Source organism: Cavia porcellus, unplaced genomic scaffold (genome assembly GCF_034190915.1).
Source record: "Cavia porcellus strain 051 isolate PalLab524CR breed Dunkin Hartley unplaced genomic scaffold, mCavPor4.1 scaffold_1, whole genome shotgun sequence".
In the NCBI taxonomy this organism is placed as follows: Eukaryota; Metazoa; Chordata; class Mammalia; order Rodentia; family Caviidae; genus Cavia; species Cavia porcellus.
In genome coordinates, this window is record NW_026947484.1 from 72,689,211 (window position 1) to 72,698,775 (window position 9,565).

The 9,565-nt window shown below is 46.8% G+C and overlaps 1 long non-coding RNA gene across 1 annotated transcript in view; it reads right to left on the reverse strand.

Moving 5' to 3' along the window:
• The window catches only part of LOC134476323 (uncharacterized), an 84,869-nt gene extending 75,840 nt beyond the window's left edge, over nt 1-9,029 (reverse strand). Inside the window, exon 1 of the long non-coding RNA XR_010047878.1 lies at nt 5,372-9,029. This is a non-coding gene — a long non-coding RNA (uncharacterized LOC134476323). The remainder of the gene's footprint in view (nt 1-5,371) is intronic.
• Nucleotides 9,030-9,565: the final 536 nt, after the last annotated feature.

Below are 9,565 nucleotides of genomic sequence, written 5' to 3' on the forward strand. Positions count from 1 at the left end.
TGCTAGAATACAGGCATGCACCATCACCCACAGCTACTACAGTATTTCATTAGAGTACCTGTCTGGTATTCAGAAAAGAAGGAATCTGTTCAAATAATATTATTGGCCTGAATGAAAGTCTGAATGTCTTTAGAGATTGGTGAAGTCAGTCATTGTATTTGCTCATGAAGAAATTGAAGAGCAGAATGATGAGCTGATTGGTCATAGGGTGTGCAGCTGGTTAGTTAGGGTTGAAGACTGCAAATCTGGTCTTCTGAATATCACCTCACTGTGTATATAATAAACACCTCCTGGTTGGTAAGGTGGGGAGAAACGTTTTGCAGTTAAGCTTCGTAACTAATATTAATTAATATGTAATTGTGTTCTACGCTCTTTCAAAAGAAACTAGATTCAGTCTATACAATAGCACATTCCAGCTTTTAGGAGGAGAGCATTTTGGTGGGGAGTCCTGTGAGAATAGTTTTCTGTGGAACCTGTGGCAACCCCATGTGAAGGACAGCCGTGTCCTTCACTTTATGTATGCGGTAAGCACCACATCATGGTTGGTTGAATCACGATAAAAACAACGTATGCCACTGATCTTGGACAGTAGACTGACTCCCAGATAACTTTATTTATTTTCTTTGAGGGGGTACTGAGAATCCAACTCAGGACTTAATGCTTGCCAGGCAGGCACTGCGCCACTGAGCTATATCCCCAGCCCCCCACATAACTCTAAGGAATATTATTTACAGAGTTGAGCCTTTGAATCTATTTGGCTTTCATTTTTATTCTTTGATAAGAAAAATTGGCCAAAATACCTCCTGCATTGTGATTTAAGCGTACCGTGCCTATTCTTTTATTAGCATATAAACAGAAGTTTGTATTTTTTTCATCAGATTGTAATTCATATTTGATACACTGGAAAGCAGTATATACTTCTGACATACTTTTAAGTGCTTTGTGATCTTGTATTACATTTAAGTCTCCAAGCATCTGAGGTCAGACAGGCAGGCAGTGAATTTTTTCTGTATTTTTTGTCCTGAGGACATCTTAATACCTCACCGTGTAGTCATGTCGGTCAGTTTTCTAGGTTGTGACTCATCTAGGTTACAGTTCTAAACTTACAAGAATAAAGCTTGATGTCAGAGAACTATGCAAGGCCACTGCTAACCCCCATATTTGGAGACAGCACCTCACACGTCAGAGGTTTTAATATTCTCTACCAGCTCCTTGTTTTATTATCTCCTCCTCTTGGCTCTGAGTCTCAGCTTTATCTCTCAAAAGGCCTCTGTCTTCCTTCCATTAAGTTTATTCTTATCTTGAAGGCAGATTCTCCTTTCATGTTCAGGAATTTTTTTTTGTCTAAGGCTTCCTGGCCCAGAGGGCAATGCTGGTTTACTTACAACTTCTTTAGCCAAAGAGTTAACTTGCTTTTTGATACCCTTAATTTGTAATGAATTTTAAATTTGTGGTGAAGCACAGGTTTGTGGACACCCTATATAGTTCTTTTGTGCCTATTTTAAAGAAATTAAGTGCTTAATTTACCATTATGATTCTAGGCTGTATTCCAAGGGAAATCCATACACACAGGTCTTGCTGGGAATGTAGAATCTAAGGTAGTCCTCAGCGGACAGGAATGAAAAGATTCAGGTGGGAGAAGATAAAGAAAGAGTAGAGCCTGAGTGAATGAGCAACAAATTGTGTGATTCGAGCTAAGGGAAAGGCCTTTATAATGGCGGAGACTAGCAATGTGTGTACTGGCAGACCAAGTAGGTGAGGGCGCTTCCAGCTGTGAGAGAAAGATGTGTCTGAAGTATCTCTGTGCCAGAGGGCTCTTTAGGAGGAGATGTCTGGGAGGCCTCCAGGGTTGGGTGCATCTAGGTGATGGTTTTTGAGACCTCTAGGGGAGAACTCTGTGCAGGGCCTCTGTGGGGCAGAGGCAGGCCTCTGCATCCTGTGTCTGCGTTAGTCTTGTGGGAGTCTAGTGGGTCAACAAGTCTGCAGGAGCTCTGGGAACTTCAATACAAGGTCTCTGAGAGGTCGCTGTGCCGTCTCCTACTCACTGGGTACGTCTATGGGGAGGTCACTGCGGGATATCTTTTCCTCAGTGGCTGTGAGGTCTCCGAACACGTTGTGTGTGAGGGTCCTTTGGCAAGGCATCTGTCTGGTGCCCATGTGTGTGTCCCGTAGGGGAGGTGTATATGTGCTTATCTTTCAGGAGGCTCTGAGAGCTGTGGAAGGTCTGAGAGGCTGAGTGATTTTCTTGAGGCAGTCACTGTCTGAGATTTCTGACTGAGGTTACCTTGAGACATCACTGAAGTCGCTCCTGGTGTGAATCTCCATCCAGGGCTCTGTGAAGGTGTAGGTGGATGTGTTTGCAATATCTGTGCAGTCCTTGAAGTTGGTCCTTCCATTTCTGAGGGAGCTCCTCCTGAGATGTTTATTACCTAATTGTGTCCATATGGGGGGGGGGTCTAGGTCAGGCAGGGTGGGTGTCAGTCGCCAAGTAGGGCTCTTTGGGGTTCCCTCAGTATGGGTCTCTGAATAAGTAGGTCAGAGTAAGTCCCTTTGTGGGTGTCTCTCAATGTGGGCCTCTGTGGGAGTGTCAGTGTGTCCTGGGTTTGATAGAGCTGGTTCGGGTCTCTGGATCTCTGGAGGTCTGTGTGGGTGTGCCTGCACATCTCTGGGTTTCTGTTGGGGTGTCTTCTGGTGTGTGAAGCATTAGGTCTCTTTCTCAGTATGAATCTTGGTCAGGGACTTTGCAAAGGACTCTGGGGGATCCTGAGGGAGAACTCTCGGGGTGTTTCTCAGTGTATGTGTTCATGAGGGGCTCTGTGGAAGTGTCTGTCATGGTATGAGGATGTAGGTGTCCATGGAGGTTTCTGTGAGAGTCTCCATGTAGGATTTTGAACATTCTCTGTGTCACTGGATATATTAGTGCACTCATGTAGGACTGGGCCAGTGGCAGCAGGAAGGACAGGAACATGCTCCTGTCTGCTTCTAACTGGTCCATCAGCATCACCCTGTGTGGAACCATTCCTCTACCCAGTCCTAGGCCCCAAGTCTACTTTTTCCTGATAGAATTTTCAGTGCGGCTAAAAAGAAATATGAAATAAAAGTGGCCTTTAAGAATGCAGAGAGAGAAGCCCTGACCACTGAGGCTGGACATATGGTGTGGGGCATACATATAGCTTAGGTTTGGGGTGGTGCCTAAGGGGCATTACTGATGCACAGGTAGCCCATTGGAATTCATTTCAGGCCACAGGTAAATTGCTTAGGGGCAGGGAAGGTGATCTACTGCCTCCCAACCTCCCATTGCTGCAGAGTCCCATTTAGGGCAAAATCCTTTCATTTCCCACCCAGAATGTGCTTTTCAGGTCTCTGAAAGTGTTTCAGGCAGCTGAGTTAGTTAGAAATATTATAGGCAGTCAGACAGGGCTAGGCCCTCCAAGGAACCAGTGCCAAAGACCAGATACCTTGCAACCTTGGAGGAGACAGACACCTTTGCTAAGGGCCAGATCTCAATATAAAAGACAAAACAAATGCAACAACACTCTAAGTATAAACATTAGGCATTAATATTCTAAATAGGTATGGATTACCTGGAGCAAGCCAGGAGTCACTCGCCCACCCCACTGCTCTTTAAGCAAGCCCACTTGCTAGGTGACTGGCTTCCCCATTTGTCCCTGATTGAATCTATTTTACCTGATTTAATCTTATGGGTTGACCATAGTTCTGTCCTACCTCATGCCCATCAGCCTTGTGAGTTCCTATGTCTTCCCCAACTTGAACTGATCATATTTCATGGTTTTGCTCTATAAAATCCCCTGGGAAAGACAGTGTCCTTGGCAACCACTTGGGACCCTTTTTGTCTCTCGCTCAGACAGAAGCTTTCTTTCAATAAATATACTCTGCTCTTAACCTCCTTGGTCCTAAAATTCATTCTTCAATTTTACAAAACACGAACTCTTACTGAACCTCTAGTAGGTTGGAAATTTCATTCCCCTGTATCAAGGGTACTCAGTGGTGTCAGAGTCAAGGACCTCACTCTGCTTTTACTGTTTGGTCTGCCCTGGAGGCTAACATGGTTTGCAAACAAAAAACAATCTTGACCAAAAGAGGTGTGTGGGTCCCCTATCCACACAGTGAGGGGCTGTATAGCCCCATCTCTAGGGGCCTGGAAGATGCTTGGACAGGGCACATCACAGTATCATCTACCTCAGTGGCACTTGCTGTTGTAGGATTCTGCCCCAGAGGACAAATTGAGGCCCTCTAGAAGGGGATTTATAACCCACTCCCTGTTGGGCACAGAGCAGACACTCTGGAATGAGGATTCCTTGGGGTCATTTCTCTTGACTGTCAACATGAATAGAAGGATACTAATCTCATCAGTGGAAGAGTTTGCACTTGAAGGAGCTCTTAGGTGGTGGCCCTACTTGGAAATAGGGTGCTAGGGGCAGGATTTTGAAGGCTATATATTTCTCAGGCTCTTTCACCCACTCCAGTTCTGTGTTTCATGAGTTGAGCCACTGCTCTCCACCAAGACCTCCTATTGTGATGTATGTGCCTTGAGGCCAGTTGCTCATGGATTCAAACTTATGAAACCATAATCAGAAATCTGCCTTTCCTCCCTGAAGTTCTTTTCTCTGATTGTTGGATATAGAGACCAAGACTGGGGGATATCCTGTTTTCCCCTGTACATGAGCTGTGGGAGGGGGAAATGTGGGCTGGCAGCAGACTGGGCACAGTAGAGACCATTCCTGGCCAGTATCCCATCCATGAAGCTCCTTCATTTTACCCCCGTCCCTCCCCCGATGTGCACAAATCCCTGTGATTGCCTCTTCCCCCTGCTGGTCTATGGGACAATCAGGGACTGGTCCAGGAACTTGTTCCTGTGACCTAGGCCAGGCCGTTGGCCATTTTCAGTGCTGATCTCTTCCCTGAAAGTAGTGTAGGAGCCATCTGTATGGGTAAACATCAGCAGCCTGTGAGTCACTCCCAGAGTTCCTTGACCCTGGATTTCCCAGCCATTGTCAAGTGGTCTTTGTGGAATTCAAGAGGTGAAGACATTCAGGCTTATGAAATATACTGTTTAAAATTAATCTTCCTCAACTAAGGCACTGTTTTTCCTTGGATCTATGTTGGAACCGAAGGATCTTCTCCAGGTTGCAGGGGATGAGACCTAGCAGGGGAAGAAGATGAACAGCTCAGCCTGTGAGGTCTACTTCCAGGCTGGGACATGGCACTAGGTGGGCAGACGGTTCCCCAAGAGGAAATCCAGACGCCCTCTGTCTCCTTCCTTGGCTAAGTCTCTGTCTTGATCAGTAAAAGCTGTAGAGCACAGTGGTGGAAAGAGACAAGCTGTTGGTTTGGACCCATGGTTCCTTACCTTTCTAGTGTTCTTTTTGCCAGTTAGCCGGAAAGCTAGCCTGGTCCAGAGGTGAGCACCACCAGTCCACAGCAGAGGCAGGGATGACATCTGTTGCCCGAGGAGTGGAACTGGGGTTTGTCCAGGATTTTCAGGAGAAAACCTCCTTATCATCTGAACTGTAGTGTTACCCTCAGGCAACTGAAGTCTGAGAGTTCTCTTGGGAATTGGGGATTCCAGACGCATCACAAAGGGCTCCTGAGTCTAGGGAGGGGTGACCAGTGGGTGAGGGGTGATGAGTGGGGGAGGGTGAGGAGTCCAGAGGCATCACAAAGGATTCCTGAGTGTGGAGAGAGGTGAGGAGTGGGGGAGTGGTGAAGGGAAGTGTTGGCTCAACCACAGGCCCTCCGTCCTCCTCTAGCCCAGCAGATTTCCATCTTCCTGGGCCTTCCTAATCCCTCCTTAGACCTCACCTGTGCTGGCTACCATGGAATCCAGATGTTATTACTCCCATTAGTTCCTGGTGTGTTACCTAAATGTGAAGAAAGCGATGTTTTATATTTTACATGTTAGTATAATTCAGTACAGCTTATGCGATGAGTAATAAGATGGTTTATCATTTTTATTATAACAGTGTGAATCATGGGGGCTAGGGATTTAGCTCAGCAGCATAAGCGCCTGCCTGGAAAGCTGTAGGTCTTGAGTTTGATCCCTGGTACCATAAAAAAAGGCACTGAGGCTGTGTAAACAAGATGTACAGAACTGTACCAAAAAAGGCCAGTTGTTAAGTCGAAACAGTGAGCCTCAGTCATAACTGTACAGCCATATGAGAAGTTGTTCATGAGGAATACCTGTATCTTTCATGAACTGGTCACTGACCACAGCCTTAATTTCTAGTGCTGACCCTCTGTCCTCACATTGGCTACTCTGTTGCCCATACTTTAGATAGAATTTTTAATCTCCTAAATTTCTATTTAGAGTGTTTTTATGAACTCTTACTCTTTTCTATGCTGGTCATTTATGTTTTGCATCATTTTATTTACCTTTGCTAGCACTTTTAAAAAATGTCTCCCATAGACTTGCTGATTGTTTCATTTGGCCCATTATCTGTTTGCTAATTTCTTGTGTGAGCTTTCCAAATGCCTTATTGATCTGTCTTGTTATCTCCTCTGACATCATTTCACATGATTCAGCTGTGTGGCTTTTGGTTTGCTCTCTTTTGATGCCTCATGGATCAGTTGGGGAAGTTGGGAGCTTTGGGGCATTTTATTGGCTTGTGTTCTCATTCTTTTGCTCATCTTTCTCTGTCAGCCTTGTGAACTAGAGTGGAAAGCCTTGTCTCTAGTATGGAGGGCTCTTTAGTTAAAGGCTGATTTTCAGTTGTGTTCTCTGGGAATGACTAAGCACTGACCTTTGCCTGTCACCGAGGATCCAATCACTTCCACTCACTTGGGATGCAGGATGGCAGGGGATTTGGCCCAATACTCAGTTCTGCAGTAAGGGGCTTCTCTACTGTTAGTGACGCCAAGGCAATTCAGATACTGACATCCCAAGAAAACCAGTTCAGAGCAACAACTATGTCACCTAGGCGATCATAAAATCAGCATCATTTATGACATCAAAGAGAGATTAAATACGAACAAACCTTAAGGACCAATAATATGCCACCTCAGAAGTACAAGGAGACCTGTAATTACAGTATGAACAATGAGACGGCCTGCTGACCTACTGCTGCCATACCTTGGTACTCATCAGCTTCAGAACTCCTCGTCAAACCCACTACCCTTTGGATTTTGACCAGCAAAACGTTTCAGCACTTGTCTCAGGACAAATTGTGAACAGGGTAGAACTCTTGCATATTAATTCCTCCCGCCAAAAGATGCTACTAAGGCTATCAGGAATGTATTAGTCCAGCAAAAGGTGAATATTAGCCCAGTAATGTGTACATTCTAGGAAAACTTCATACTTTATTTCCAGGGGTTTTTGTTTTGTTTTTTGCAGACAAGGTGTTGCTCTATAGATGAGACTGGGCTTGAACTCACTTTGTAGCCTAGGCTGGCCTGAATTTTCAGTGATCCTCCTCCTGCCTCTGCCTCTCAAGTGCTGGGATTAGAGGCACACGCTACCACACTGAGCTTCACACTTTATTTCTAATTACATTATTTTTTTTGTCTTTTCTTTTTTATTGGTACTGGGGATCGAACTCACTGAAAGGTTTTGGCCCAGACACGACACTGTAGCCAGGAAAGCCACAACCGGAAGCAGGAAGCCCCATCTTGCCCTGCCCCTAGGAAGTTACCTGTGACGCCATCTTCCCGCCCCTGGGGATTTACATATGGCGCCAAACCTAGGACCAATGGGCTACCTGTATATCCCTAATGCCCGCCTTAGGTTTCACCCCAAACCGAGGCTATTTACAGGCCCCCACACCACGTGTCCGCCGGAGAGGTCGCTGGACGCCAGCAGTGGGGGTGCCGGTCATCTCTCTCCGTGTTCTCAGAATAAAGGCCGCTTTTTATTTTATATTTCTCATCTTTTGTTAATATTTTTCATCTTTTGGAAATAACTCTATCATTTGGTGCCATGACTCGATCGGCAGGCAACTGACTCTTGGGCCACATACCCAGAGTTTCCTCGCCGATAACCAGATAACATCCTGGATTAAACCCGAACTTTTTCCTCTCCCGAGACGTTCCTGTCGCCAGCCGCCTGCACTCCACATCGGCCAGACTGATTTCAGGTGAGCACTCCCTGGGGAACTTTTCGCACTGGGCAGCCCCAGTGGAATGTTCTCCCCGTCTGCGTGGGTCTGTGTATTTTCATGTCCTTAGGACTGCCCAGGGCAGGGTTCTTTCTGGGCAAACCTGCGTCCACAAAATCTCTCACGTTCTTTGGGTTTGGATAGCCCAAAGCAGGGATCTTTGGGACCGCCCACACTGAAAGAATGCCTCACTTCCCTTAAAGCCTTGCGCTTTCACGGGCAAAACTGTTACTGACCCCATGTAGACTCCATTCGTAAATCTCTCAGTGACGACTGGAATTTACGAGTTTTTGGAACCGTAGCCGCCGCGTGGTACCACAAATAAGTGACGACTTTTTCTGGACCTCCGGTTTTTTTCTTGCCTGAATCAGTCATGGGGAACGTATTTTCTAACTCCCAAAAGACGCCTTTACAATGCCTAATTTCCAATTTAAGTACTCTAAAAATTAAAGGTACCATAAAAACTAAACAACTAACTTTTTACTGCCAGGAGGTCTGGCCAACCTATCCGCTTATCGGCAAGCCTTGGCCCAAAAAAGGAACATTTGACCCCTGCATTCTCAGGAACTTGTATGATTTTTGTCAAGCTGGCAACAAGTTATTAGAACTCCCTTATGTCCAAGCCCTTCTTATTCTGAGAACACGCCCATCTCTCATTAAGTCTTGTGCTCCCGCTGAGATACTTTTAGCTAAGTCTACTGCGCCGCAAACTTTTCCATCCTGCCCTCTGTTGTTTTCCCGGCCACCACCTGCCTACCACCAAACTCATTCCCTGCCGTTACCTCCTGCTGGACCGCTCTCCCCTCCCCCTATGCCTGATTCTCCCAGCAGCTCTAATTCCTCTCTGTCGCAGATACCTCCCGCGGTGTGAACCTCTCCCTCTCTGCCTTCCAGGACCCATAACTCTCCCAGCAGCTCTAATCCCTCTGTGTCGCAGTTATCTCCCGATGTTCAATCCTCTCCCCCTCCATCTCCAGGGACCCATATCTCTCCCAGCGGCTCTGATCCCTCTGTTAGTGCTTCCTCTCAGTCTCCGACCTCTCCTGAGAATTCTGTATCCCCTACAGCATTCTTACCGCCTGCCCACCATACTAGGTCTCGGTCGCTATGTCCTTCCAGCAGGCTGCGTGATTGTTCCAGCTTGTGCGGGGAACAGTCGCCATGTTGCAACCCTCTGCCATGTGGTGTGGCGCCGCCATGTTCAGGAGGGCCACATGGCGACAGGGCGCCGCCATGTTTTGGGCCACGTGACAGGGCGCCGCCATGTTCCCAGGCGCCGCCATGTTTTGGGTCACGTGATAGGGTGCCGCCATGTTTCCAGGACCCTCACTGTCAACAGGCGTCTCCTTGTGGCTCCTCTTGTGAACTACAACAGCCGCCCTGTTGCAGTGCACATGATGCTTCATTGTGCTGCCGACAGCAGTCCTCTCACTGCAAGGCACACAGTGAGACAC